We start from the raw sequence: 13,859 nt of genomic DNA, 5'->3' as shown, positions 1-13,859 counted from the left end.
AGAGACCATGTTGTTCTATATCTGTCATATTATCTTCAAAAAACTATCTTCAGTCTCCATAAAACATATTTTAAAGATCACTCTAGTGATTTTGTCAAGTGGTCTACAATTTTTCTCCTATTATGTGCTTGTAATATTCTGACTAACATTTCTATAGGAAACAATTGTCAACAAAGAGACCATGTTGTTCTATATCTGTCATATTATCTTCAGAAAACTATCTTCGGTCTCCATAAAACATATTTTAAAGATCACTCTAGTGATTTTGTCAAGTGGTCCACAATTTTTCTCCTATTATGTGCTTGTAATATTCTGACTAACATTTCTATAGAAAACAATTGTCAACAACATGGTGAAAGCAAAACTAGTTGAGCACATAAACGTACTTAAACCACATAGCATTAGTTCAATTCTTGATGCAACTATCATGCTTGAAATCCTGCCTATACTTTTCATTGGAATGTCTTAAAAGAAAGTTTCCAATTTGTATCCCGTTTTACCATATGGATTTTGTTAAAATTGCTCATAACACAAAAAGTGTGCATAACAAAATGAGACACAAAATTTGATGACTTGATGGTTGATACAGTTATCTAGAAGATTTAAAATTAGATACACAAGTTGAATAACATGAGCTGCAACCCAGAAATTAGCTTTGAGATGCTAGGCCAATTAAAGAAAGGCTTGCATTTTGAAATAATATAGAGGTTAACAACAAGTGCCATGAATAAGCATTATGCCAGTGAAAATTGGAAAATGTAAGGCATCCCATCGGTCAACTAGCATAAACCAGGGCAAGATGACTATTTATAAACTGAATTAGATAATGCATATAATATGAGCCTATATTTTATCGTATGGTACTATAGAAGAAGACGAATATTAACTGTGGTAAGTCATGATGGACCACAGTTCCTTTTGGGCTAGGTTTAGGTCAACCACTCCCACCCTGAGCTTGGCTTAGTAATGTAAGCCAAAAGCAAAACCTATTGTATGTTAAAGCAGAAATCATAACTAAAAATTATACAAATAGGTTCTATTTAATGCCTCTAAACAAGTTTCAACAAGAAACAATAAATGCTACCAACTTTTCAGCATGAGATAAAAACCCTAGACACATCATATATTTGAACAGTCGTTCCAAAGTGCACGTCCTAAAGTAATTATTAATTTTGTGGCTTTAAACTAAGTTCCTTTATATGTTTTCCCTTCAACAATCTACTAAACTTATATTTTGAGTTAAACAGATAAGAAAGAGGAATAGAAAGAAAACTGGGATTATCAAATATGGCAAGTATAAAGCCTAGCTATCTGCCATGTTGATTTCATCTGTAACCACAAAATGCAATGAATAAACTGAAATCTACCTTGGAAAATGTTGCCCAGATAGACAACCCAAGAGGGGGGGTGAATTGGGTTTTAAAATAATTTGGCTATTAAAACTTTTGTGGATAACTAATTAATTCTTTTGCGAGATGATTAATTAGTTTCTATGTGCGGTGAATGAAATGCGAGAGATAGAGAGAGACAAACAATCACAAACACAATGTTTTATAGTGGTTCGGAGCTAACCCTTGCTCCTACGTCCACTCCCCAAGTCTCACTTGAGAATTCACTATAACCCCTTGGATTACAGCCGGTTGTTTTCCAAGCTCACAACCAAACTTGTTGTTTTACGAGCTCACAACGAACTCGGTCGGTTTTTCCAGGCCCACCGACTAGAACCAACCCGATTGTTTTCCCGGGATCACAATCGAACCCTTACACGTTGGTTTTACACTCGGCTCACCAACCAACCTCAATACCCTTGATTCAATCCCCCGATTGAACCAAGCAAAGACAAGATGGAAGTAAAAAGGAGTAACAGAAAAAACAGAGCTTCTCAAAAGCAGATAAATAACAATATAAACAAAAGAGAAGTTAGAAGCCCTCAAACACGTTTGAGTTGGAGTAGAGTAGGGCTTCTTGAACTTCGGGTCTCCTCTTGAATGTCTGGTCGACTTGAATGCAGGAGGAGATCTCTTTCAATGTTGGGAAGAAGTAGGTGGATGCAGTTAATGTTGCTCTTCCCTCTTTTCCGTTGAAAACCAGGTTGCAGAGATTGAAAGCTTGATTACTTTGAGTGGAATGGTTGTTCTCTGCCTTGCTATAGTCTTCTGTGGCTATTTAAGCCATCCCCCACGAAAACTAGCCGTTAGAGACCTTTTTCTGCCCGTTCTGCACACTCTGCACAGCCTGACAATATGTCCGTTGGTGGGTTGGAGTCGACTCGTGCGATCAGGAGTCGACTCGGCTGTAGCGGGAGTCGACTCATGCTTTTCTGGAGTCGACTCGGCAACTGTTCCGGATTTGAATTAAAGTCGCCTCTTCGACTGGGAGTCGACTCGACTAGACCCGGAGTCGACTCGCCAACTTCTGAAGCTGACTTGGCATTTTCGGAGTCGGCTCATCCTATGGAGTCCGTGGATCTATTTTTGAACTTGGTCCACTCGAGTCGACTCGACAATCCTGGGAGTCGACTCGGCGCTCAGAGCCCGAACTCTCGATCTACTGTCTTTTGGCTCGTCCAGTCTTGGAGCCGACTCGAACTGTTCCGGAGTCGACTCGGCTCTCAGTTTCCGAAACTTAGTCTTCTGTGTTTTTAGTGAAGCGCTGCCTTGGAGTCGACTCGAATCTCAGAGACAGCAAATTGGTCTTCTGTCTTCTTTGGGGTCGCGGTGTCTCGGAGTCGACTCGTGCAATGCGGGAGTCGACTCGAATCTCAGAGTCCGAAAAATGCTCTCTGACTTTTGCCTTGTGTACTGCTGAGAGTCGACTCTCACTATCTTTGGAGTCGACCTGCCAACCATCGGAGTCGACTCGCGTTCCACAGGAGTCGACTCGAATCTCAGGGTCGAAAACTGCTCTGACTTTTCTGCCTGTAACTCCTTGGAGTCGACTCATACTTCTCCGGAGTCGACTCGGTAAACATCGGAGTCGACTCGCGCACTTCAGGAGTCGACTCGCTGACAGATTTTGAGTTGATGCTTTCTGTTTGTCTGTCTGTTCTCAGTTGGAGTCGACTCGTAATGGTCAGGAGTCGACTCGAGCCCGTGCCAGTGATCCTGATACGCTTGGAGTCGACTCGTAATACTCTGGAGTCGACTCGAGTCTCAGACTTTGGTTCAAACTGACTTCTTAACTTATCCAAAATATTATGAACCAAGTCTTGAGACACTTAGACAAGATTTTCACTGAAACACTCAATTGAATTCATTAGTAAACAACATATATACTCTAATGCTTTGAGCTCATCAAAATCAAATAGGGTTTTAATCAATCACTCCACAATCTCTCCCTTTTTGATGATGACAAAACTTTGAGTATATGTAAAGTGAATTGCTCAATAAACAAGAAAATAAAATCCATAAATGAATTCATATGTCTGGTAATTTAATATATCCAAGCTTGAAAGGTGTGAAACAATAAATTTTGGAGTTAAAGCTCCCCCTTTCATTTGGAATTATATAAGCCTTCATATCATGCAATCAATTGTTTGGCTTATATATATTTAATGATTTGGCTTTCTTAAAAATTCAGATTCTCTCCCTCAACATATGCATTCTACTATGTTTTGATTCTCTGAATTTCCTTTTAGTATATTGAAGTTTTTGAATTTTAAATTTTGGTATTTAGAGGAAAAATCTGTCAATTTGTTCTTGAGTTGGATTCAGCTAATCTCCGAATATCCCTTGAATAGATTCTGGAGATTACTCCATTAGGAGCCCCAAAAGAGAGATAATGAGCCTCGAGGTACCAAATCCACTAAGAACAAATTATGTTTTAATTTTTGATTCTCATTTTGATTTTTTTTATGTTGATTCCATTTACATATCTATTCAATATTTCTCCCCCTTTTTGTCATCGTATCAAAAAAAAGGAGGTAAGCAGAACACACAATCAATCATAGATCAAATTGCACAGAAATGAAGATAAGATGTCTACTCATTGTATTGATGTGTATGTGAATACATTTGAGAATACAATAAGTAAAGCAAAACAGTACATGTCAAAATAAAACACAAAAGCAGCCACGGTCTCCTCGAGGATGTAGCTCCTCCTCTCGAGGATGTGGCTCCCCCTCTCGAGGATGTATCTCCTCCTCTCGAGGATGTGGCTCCCCGAGGCATGCGCTCAACCAGTGCTTGGACCGCATTGGTGACGTTCTCGAGCTGTCGGATAACGGCCTGAATGGCCCTGCTCTGTGTCGTATCGAGCTCGAGGACCGACTTCTGCAGTGCGTCCAGCTTGTCGATGAGCACATTCGACAAGCGCTCGGCCCCCTGGGTAGTGGTGCTCATGTCCTTCCGGATGTCATCGCGCATCTTCCGAGTGATGCCCGTGACCTCACTCATACTGGAGAACTGAGCCTGAATCAAACTCCTCACGTTGTAGATCTCTTCCCGTACATGGGCCGTCATGTCAGTCACGGCTGTCAAGGAAGGGACCAACTCAGAAGATGTGGGTGCAGGAGTGGGAGCTGGCACTGAACCTCGGAGCTCCCGAAGTAGCTCATCTCGCAGGTCTCTAACAATCTCCTGCCGCAACTCCAGGAGCTGCTCAGGAGCGATCCGGACCTCCATAGGTGGTGGAGCTGAGGAGGAAGGTCCGGCTGAGGTGGTAGGAGCAGAAGTGGAGGAAAAGTCAGGATAGTCAGAATCTGGCTCAGGGCTAGGAGAGTGTCTGGAGGTATGTGTGGAGGTGGATGACTTCCTAACCCATGTTCCCTCTATCTTCCGAAACCCCATCCTGTGTAGGGTCCCCGGACGCATGCGATCAGTCCATCGCAACGCCTTAGAGGGTTCCCCCTCAGGAATGGGAATCTCGTACTCCCTAAACAACAGAGTGAACATCATACCGTAGGGGAGGGTGAGCCTAGGTCTATCTAGGGGCTCACATAGATATCTATAAATGAGTTTGGGGAAGTTGATATGGGTGTCCTGAAGAATATAAAACATAAGGGCGAGGTCCCTCTCAGACACAAAATCGAAGCGGCCAGTCTTCGGGAAAATGGACCTAGACAAAATACTCAGGAGGATCGCACCTCAACAGGAAGTGAGCTAGCGGATACCTCGTCTAAAGGGGACTGAGGAGGATATCCTAGTATGGCCGTAAGGGCCTCAGTCCTGTCCTCGGGGTGTGTGGGAGCCACCCCTACTTGTGGAAGGTGGAGGATGTGGGCAATAAGATCCTCCGTAACGAACAGAGGGACACCGGCTACCGTGCCCTCGATACCCCCATCTCCCCGATGGACGGTACCGTAAAACTCTCTAACTAATCCAGGGTAAGTGGGGAGATCTAATGTAAGGAAATACTCTAAGCCCTGGACACGCAATCTCTCACCTATGGTGAAGCCCTCCCGGGAGAGATAGTCGAAATCGACGTATCTCCCGGTGGAGACCGCCTTCCCGGCGCAGGGCCTCGCGGGAACCGCCCTCGGCGGGGAACGAGCCGGAGGTTGTGACCTCGCGGGATCGTGCCGAGCCTTGGAGCGCCTCTCGGGACCGGCCTCGGGTTGGGGCCTCTTCCGGACGACGGCTTTACGAGGCATAGTGACCTAGAATGGGAGGAAAAGCCCTAATAGACGGTGAAAAGTCGACGGAAAAAGCTTGGGGACGATCGGGGACGACCTAGGAGTCGGCTCTAGGGCTTGTAAACAGTGGCGGCGGAGAATAGAAATGTTTTGAAAACGATGGAGCTAGGGTTAAAAAGTCGGATCCCGACTGCGAGTCGACTCCTCTGAGTCGCGAGTCGACTCGACCTCGAGTCGACTCCAAAGTATGCGCGAGTCGACTCTCCTTATGCGCCTATTGACCCCGACTCTCCTTATGCGCGAGTCGACTCCCGACTGTATGCGAGTCGACTCCACCTCTGCTGCCATCGACCTCGAGTCGACTCCCGACTAAGCGCGAGTCGACTCCCTCTTACGAGCCGACTCTGAAACTTACTCGAGTCGTCTCGAACTTTGGCACGCACCTAAAAATCATGCTATTTTCGTGCCGAATGAGGGAAAATCACTAAATTATGATCTGATTTGATGAGCATTGAAAAGAAACTCTATTTTAACCACAATCTAATCATCAAAATCAATGAATCTAGTGGAAACTACCACTAGGATGGATCAATCACTCCTAATCCCCTCCTAAGCACACTAAATCTCTCTTCACTTAGGGGTTTTGTAAAAATGTCAGCTAATTTATCATCAGTACAAACAAATTGGAGTGTCACATCACCATTCAGTACATGATCTCTTATGAAGTGATGTCTTATCTCAATATGTTTAGTTCTTGAATGCTGAATTGGATTTTTAGTTAGATTAATGGCACTTGTATTATCACAATTAATGGGTATTTTATCTTGTTTAATGCCATAATCTTCTAATTGTTGTTTGATCCATAAGATTTGAGCACAACAACTCCCGGCTGCAACATATTCAGCTTCAGCAGTAGATAATGCAACCGAATTTTGTTTCTTGCTAAACCATGATATTAAGTTTTCTTCTAGGAATTGACATGACCCGCTGGTGCTTTTTCTATCAAGTTTACATCCAGCAAAGTCTGAATCTGTATAACCTATTAAGTTCAGGCTAGATTCTTTAGAATACCATAACCCTATATTCTTTGTTCCTATTAGGTATTTAAAGATTCTCTTTACTGCAATTAGATGTGATTCCTTAGGATTAGCCTGATATCTAGCACACATGCAAACACTAAACATGATATCAGGTCTACTTGCAGTAAGATACAATAAAGAACCTATCATACCTCTATATAGTTTCTGATCTACAGATTTACCTGATTCATCTTGGTCTAATTTGCATGATGAGCTCATGGGGGTGCTGATTGATTTGTTTCCCTCCATATCAAACTTCTTGAGCATCTCCTTGATGTATTTGGCTTGATTGATGAAGATGCCTCCTTCAGATTGTTTGATTTGAAGTCCAAGGAAGTAATTCAGCTCTCCCATCATGCTCATCTCAAATTCACTCTGCATCAAGTTAGCAAATTCTTCGCAGAGACGATTGTTAGTAGCACCAAAAATAATATCATCAACATAAATCTGTACTAACAACATATCTTTGTTTTTCTTCTTTAGAAACAATGTAGTATCTACATTACCTCTAGAGAACTCATGTTCTAATAGAAATTTGCTAAGCCTCTCATACCATGCTCTAGGTGCTTGTTTTAAACCATAAAGTGCTTTGTTCAATTTATAAACATGATTAGGGTATTGATGATTTTCAAAACCAGGAGGTTGTTTTACATATACCTCCTCATTAATATACCCATTTAAAAATGTACTTTTTACATCCATTTGAAATAACTTAAAGTCCTTAGAGCATGCAAAAGCTAGTAAAAGTCTAATTGCTTCAAGTCTAGCTACCGGAGCAAAGGTTTCATCAAAATCTATACCTTCTTCTTGATTATAACCCTTGGCTACTAATCTAGCCTTATTCCTTATTACAGTACCATTTTCATCAAGTTTATTTTTATAAATCCATTTGGTATCTATAATTGAATATTCAGTAGGTCTTTCAACTAGATTCCATACTTTGTTTCTAGTAAATTGGTTTAATTCTTCTTGCATTGCATTTATCCAATTTACATCTTTTTCAGCTTCTTCTATGTGTTTGGGCTCAAAATGAGAAACAAAGACTAGATGATTATTTACGTTCCTAAGGGATGCCCTAGTCCTATTAGGTTGAGATGGATCATCTAGAATTAATTCCTTAGGATGCCCGTGAGCATACCTCCAAGCTTTAGTTAGTCCATGATCCACAATAGCCTCTTGGCTTGATGATGCACCTTCAATTAATTTTTGATTATCATCTTGTAATGTCATCTCATCTATCTTTTCTTCAAGAATTTCAGCATCATCATCAAAATTAACTCTCTTGCTAGAAGAGATGTCACTAGAATCATCAAATACAACATGTATAGATTCTTCTATAACTAGGGTTCTTTTATTAAAGACTCTATAGGCTTTGCTAGTTGTAGAGTACCCCAAGAATATAGCCTCATCAGATTTTGAGTCAAATTTTCCTAGATTATCTTTCCCATTATTATGAACAAAACACCTACATCCAAAAACATGAAAGTAGTTTACCTTTGGTTTTCTGTTTTTCCAAAGTTCATAAGGTGTTTTCTTTATAATGGGTCTCAATAAAACTCTATTTAATATATGACAAGAAGTATTAATGGCTTCTCCCCAAAAGTACTTAGGGAGGTTACTTTCACATAACATAGTTCTAGCCATTTCCTCTAGAGTTCTATTTTTCCTCTCCACAACTCCATTTTGTTGTGGTGTCCTAGGTGCAGAAAAATTGTGAGTTATTCCCTTTTTACTACAAAATTCATCAAATAAATGATTTTCAAATTCGGTACCATGGTCACTTCTAATAGCTATTACTGTAGTATCTCTAGCATTGGTTACTTCCTTATGAAACTTTTTAAATACTGAAAAAGCTTGATCTTTATGTGCTAAGAACATAACCCAAGTGTATCTAGAATAATCATCTACAATGACCAGACCATATTTATTTCCACCTAGGCTTGTTGTTCTAGTTGGTCCGAATAGGTCCATGTGTAATAATTCTAGAGGTCTAGAGGTAGAGACACATTTTATGGATTTAAAGGAGTTCCTAGATTATTTGCCATATTGACAAGCTTCACATATTTTATTCTTTTCAAATCTTAGTTTTGGCAAACCTATCACAGAATCTCTTTTAACTAGTTTAGATATTGTGTCCATGCTTGCATGACCTAACTTACGGTGCCATAACCAACTAGCATCATTGTCCTTAGTTTCATTAACAACTAAGCATGGGTTGTGTTTGGCAAGATCCTCAAGATCTACAACATACACATTCCCACGTCTTATTCCTTTAAAAACTAAACTATTATCATTTGGGTTTGTTATGATGCATAGTGATGGTTTAAACATAACATTATAGCCTCTATCATATAATTGACTAATGCTTAATAAATTATGCTTAAGACCATCAACATATCGAACATTATCAATAAAAGTAGAAGGGGTAATTTGAACTTTACCTATACCAATGATGCGACCTTGGTTATTGTCTCCAAAAGTCACAGCACCTCCCTTCTTAGCTTCAAGGGTGAAGAATTGATCCTTGTCACCCGTCATGTGTCTTGAGCAGCCACTATCCAAGTACCAGCAATTTTTGTTGACCTTGGCTGCAAGACACTCCTACACAAGCAAATCATGTAATCTTAGGTACCCAAGTTTTCTTGGGTCCTTCATGGTTAGTCATGTTGGTTCCTTTTGGAACCCATACCCTTTTAATTTTTCCTTTTGTTTTTTCTTTTCTATAATTACACACATTTGCCTTATGTCCTAATTTTCCACAACAAAAACAGGTTATTTTCTTAGTTTTACTTTCTCCTGCTTTAACAAAGAAGTTACTAAGAAGTTTTTGCTTATTTTTAGGTTTATATCCTAAACCTGCTCTATTGAATACTGCACGTTGACTATTAAGTATCATATTTAATTTTTCAGAACTATAAGTAAATTTCTCAACCAAAGGTTTGTATTTTCCAAGTTCTTTAGTTAGAGTTTGTTTTTCTGTTTTTAGAGTATTCAAGTCTTTTATGAGATTTTCGTTTAAGATTTGTTTATTATTTTTAAGTTCTGAAATTTTCTTAGTTAGTTTTTCATTATCTTTACTTAAGGTGTTAGTTTTTTTAATTAAGAGTTGGTTGCTTGTCTTAAGTTCTAGAATTTCTTTGGTGATACAGTCCTTATCCTTAACTAGTTTATCATATTTATGTATGTAAGTTTGATTAGCTAGTTTTAGCTCTTTATTCTTAATATTTATAGCCTTATATTCAATCATTAGTTCATTAAATGCATCATAAAGTTCATCAAAAGTAAAATCTAGATGCGTTTCGGATGTTACCTCATTTTCGTTGGCCATGAAGCAGAAATTGGCCTTTTCTTCTTGTTCCTCATCCGATGATGAAGATGATGCGTCGGAGTCCGATAAGGTGGTGACAAGGGCTTTCTTCTTCTTGTACTTGCTGCCCTTCTTAAGTAAGGGACACTCAGCTCTGATGTGTCCCGGCTTCTTGCACTCATAGCATCCAATCCCCTCATTTTCTCTTTCCTTACCTTTATCCTTGCGATAGAAATTTGAGGGGCCTCTCCTTTGATGATAGGACTTCTTGTGGTTGATGAATTTTCTGAACTTGCGCACAAGAAGAGCCTCATCATCATCTCCCTCATGATCTTCTTCTTCACTGCTGCTACTGCAGGACAAATCTTTGTTAGATGATGTGGATTTAAGAGCTATTACCTTTTTCTTATGTGAGGACTCTTCTTCGCTGTGTTGCTTCATGGTTAGCTCGTGAGTCATTAGGGATCCAAGGAGCTCTTCAAGTGGAAGCTTGTTCAAGTCCTTAGCTTCTTGGATTGCCGTCACCTTGGCTTCCCATGACCTTGGTAGACATCGAAGAATCTTCCTGACAAGCTCACTGTTAGTATAGTTTTTGCCAAGGCTTTTTAGGCCATTGACAATGTCAGTGAATCTAGTGAACATGCAAATGATTGTTTCATTAGAATCCATTTTAAATAGTTCATACTTATGAACCAATATATTTATTTTGGATTCTTTGACTTGATTCGTGCCCTCACGGGTCACTTCAAGTCTATCCCAAATCTCTTTTGCAGAATTGCAAGTAGAGACTCTATTGAATTCATTCCTATCTAGTGCACAGTAAAGCACATTCATTGCTTTAGAATTGAGTTGTGCCTTTCTCATGTCGTGTTCATCCCAATCCTTTTCGAGTTTGGGTACAGTGACCCCCTCTACATAAATGGATGGGATGTATGGCCCATTTGCTACAATGGTCCACATCTCATAGTCTTGGGCTTGGATGAATATTCTCATCCTAGCCTTTCAATATGAGTAGTCAGATCCATTAAAGAATGGGGGTCTTTGGGTGGACTGACCCTCAATGTGGGAAGATCCAAATGGGGTTGTCATTTTGATCTTTGACTCTTAGGGTAGAAGAGTTTAGGCTCTGATACCACTTGTTGCCCAGATAGACAACCCAAGAGGGGGGGTGAATTGGGTTTTAAAATAATTTGGCTATTAAAACTTTTGTGGATAACTAATTAATTCTTTTGCGAGATGATTAATTAGTTTCTATGTGCGGTGAATGAAATGCGAGAGATAGAGAGAGACAAACAATCACAAACACAATGTTTTATAGTGGTTCGGAGCTAACCCTTGCTCCTACGTCCACTCCCCAAGTCTCACTTGGGAATTCACTATAACTCCTTGGATTACAGCCGGTTGTTTTCCAAGCTCACAACCAAACTTGTTGTTTTACGAGCTCACAACGAACTCGGTCGGTTTTTCCAGGCTCACCGACTAGAACCAACCCGATTGTTTTTCCGGGATCACAATCGAACCCTTACACGTTGGTTTTACACTCGGCTCACCAACCAACCTCAATACCCTTGATTCAATCCCCCGATTGAACCAAGCAAAGACAAGATGGAAGTAAAAAGGAGTAACAGAAAAAACAGAGCTTCTCAAAAGCAGATAAATAACAATATAAACAAAAGAGAAGTTAGAAGCCCTCAAACACGTTTGAGTTGGAGTAGAGTAGGGCTTCTTGAACTTCGGGTCTCCTCTTGAATGTCTGGTCGACTTGAATGCAGGAGGAGATCTCTTTCAATGTTGGGAAGAAGTAGGTGGATGCAGTTAATGTTGCTCTTCCCTCTTTTCCGTTGAAAACCAGGTTGCAGAGATTGAAAGCTTGATTACTTTGAGTGGAATGGTTGTTCTCTGCCTTGCTACAGTCTTCTGTGGCTATTTAAGCCATCCCCCACGGAAACTAGCCGTTAGAGACCTTTTTCTGCCCGTTCTGCACTCTGCACAGCCTGACAATATGTCCGTTGGTGGGTTGGAGTCGACTCGTGCGATCAGGAGTCGACTCGGCTGTAGCGGGAGTCGACTCATGCTTTTCTGGAGTCGACTCGGCAACTGTTCCGGATTTGAATTAAAGTCGCCTCTTCGACTGGGAGTTGACTCGACTTGACCTGGAGTCGACTCGCCAACTTCTGGAGCTGACTTGGCATTTTCGGAGTCGGCTCATCCCATGGAGTCCGTGGATCTATTTTTGAACTTGGTCCACTCGAGTCGACTCGACAATCCTGGGAGTCGACTCGGCGCTCAGAGCCCGAACTCTCGATCTACTGTCTTTTGGCTCGTCCAGTCTTGGAGCCGACTCGAACTGTTCCGGAGTCGACTCGGCTCTCAGTTTCCGAAACTTAGTCTTCTGTGTTTTTAGTGAAGCGCTGCCTTGGAGTCGACTCGAGCTGTCTGGGAGTCGACTCGAATCTCAGAGACAGCAAATTGGTCTTCTGTCTTCTTTGGGGTCGCGGTGTCTCGGAGTCGACTCGTGCAATGCGGGAGTCGACTCGAATCTCAGAGTCCGAAAAACGCTCTCTGACTTTTGCCTTGTGTACTGCTGAGAGTCGACTCTCACTATCTTTGAAGTCGACCTGCCAACCATCGGAGTCGACTCGCGTTCCACAGGAGTCGACTCGAATCTCAGGGTCGAAAACTGCTCTCTGACTTTTCTGCCTGTAACTCCTTGGAGTCGACTTATACTTCTCCGGAGTCGACTCGGTAAACATCGGAGTCGACTCGCGCACTTCAGGAGTCGACTCGCTGACAGATTTTGAGTTGATGCTTTCTGTTTGTCTGTCTGTTCTCAGTTGGAGTCGACTCGTAATGGTCAGGAGTCGACTCGAGCCCGTGCCAGTGATCCTGATACGCTTGGAGTCGACTCGTAATACTCTGGAGTCGACTCGAGTCTCAGACTTTGGTTACTGACTTCTTAACTTATCCAAAATATTATGAACCAAGTCTTGAGACACTTAGATAAGATTTTCACTGAAACACTCAATTGAATTCATTAGTAAACAACATATATACTCTAATGCTTTGAGCTCATCAAAATCAAATAGGGTTTTAATCAATCACTTCACAGAAAATCTAAGAACCCCAAGTGCACCTTTCACCTTACATCACATCTCATACTAAGCATATGAATAAACATTAAATGCAATCTTACCAACGATGAGGTAGCTCGGTCCAATGACATCTTGAACCTACAATAAACTTCTTCGCAGGGTTCCGGCCTCTGCATGCACAGCATGTAGACACAACTGGAGAAGGTGTCATATGTTTTACATGATTAGTTGCACTTCTTGTCTATCTTACAATCAAAAACTTCAAACCATAAAAGAAAAAAAGACTAATTTCTTTAAGGGAAGACAATATACTCATAAAAATGTATAACTTCAGATGCTGTTAGTATGCTTCTGCTATCATGTCCCTCCAATATCTTCGTGAGCTTCGCAATCCCCTCTTCCAGGTGCTGCCATCCTTCCTCAAACGCAATCTTCCTGATGCTCATCTTGCAACACCTCAAACTTCACAACAAGTCATAGTATTTTTTATCAAAAAAGATATAAGTAAAAAAGCAGTGGGTCAGGATCAGATTCCAAGAGACCCAATGGTTTATCCATCAAGATTACCATGGAAAACCCTTAACCATGCTGCATTGCCCAAAAAACACATCTTTATCTACATACCTTACAATAATCAAGATTCAAAACTCTGAAACAACCCCTATCCCAACGTCCAAGATTCAAAAAGTGAACGAAAAAATGATTAAAAAAAAAATCACAACTAACATCTCAACAGAGTGATCATAGCAACAAAAAAGAAAGAAAAAAACCCTATTTCTCGAGTAGAATTACGAAAAAAAGGAAGCAGG

General features: G+C 40.9%; 1 long non-coding RNA gene across 1 annotated transcript in view; it reads right to left on the bottom strand.

Annotated features, from left to right (window-relative positions):
• The window catches only part of LOC148702660 (uncharacterized), a 31,784-nt gene extending 18,226 nt beyond the window's left edge, over nt 1-13,558 (bottom strand). Inside the window, exons 1-2 of the long non-coding RNA XR_016396149.1 lie at nt 13,363-13,558; nt 13,152-13,245 (exon numbers count right to left, since the gene is read on the bottom strand). This is a non-coding gene — a long non-coding RNA (uncharacterized LOC148702660). The remainder of the gene's footprint in view (nt 1-13,151; nt 13,246-13,362) is intronic.
• Between the last annotated feature and the right edge of the window lie 301 nt (nt 13,559-13,859).

This window comes from Phoenix dactylifera, chromosome 8, assembly GCF_051530095.1.
Source record: "Phoenix dactylifera cultivar Ajwa chromosome 8, Ajwa_hap1_PhDact_Kaust_v1.1, whole genome shotgun sequence".
In the NCBI taxonomy this organism is placed as follows: Eukaryota; Viridiplantae; Streptophyta; class Magnoliopsida; order Arecales; family Arecaceae; genus Phoenix; species Phoenix dactylifera.
Note: the sequence above shows the minus strand (reverse complement) of the source record. Positions and strands in the feature narration are given on the sequence as shown.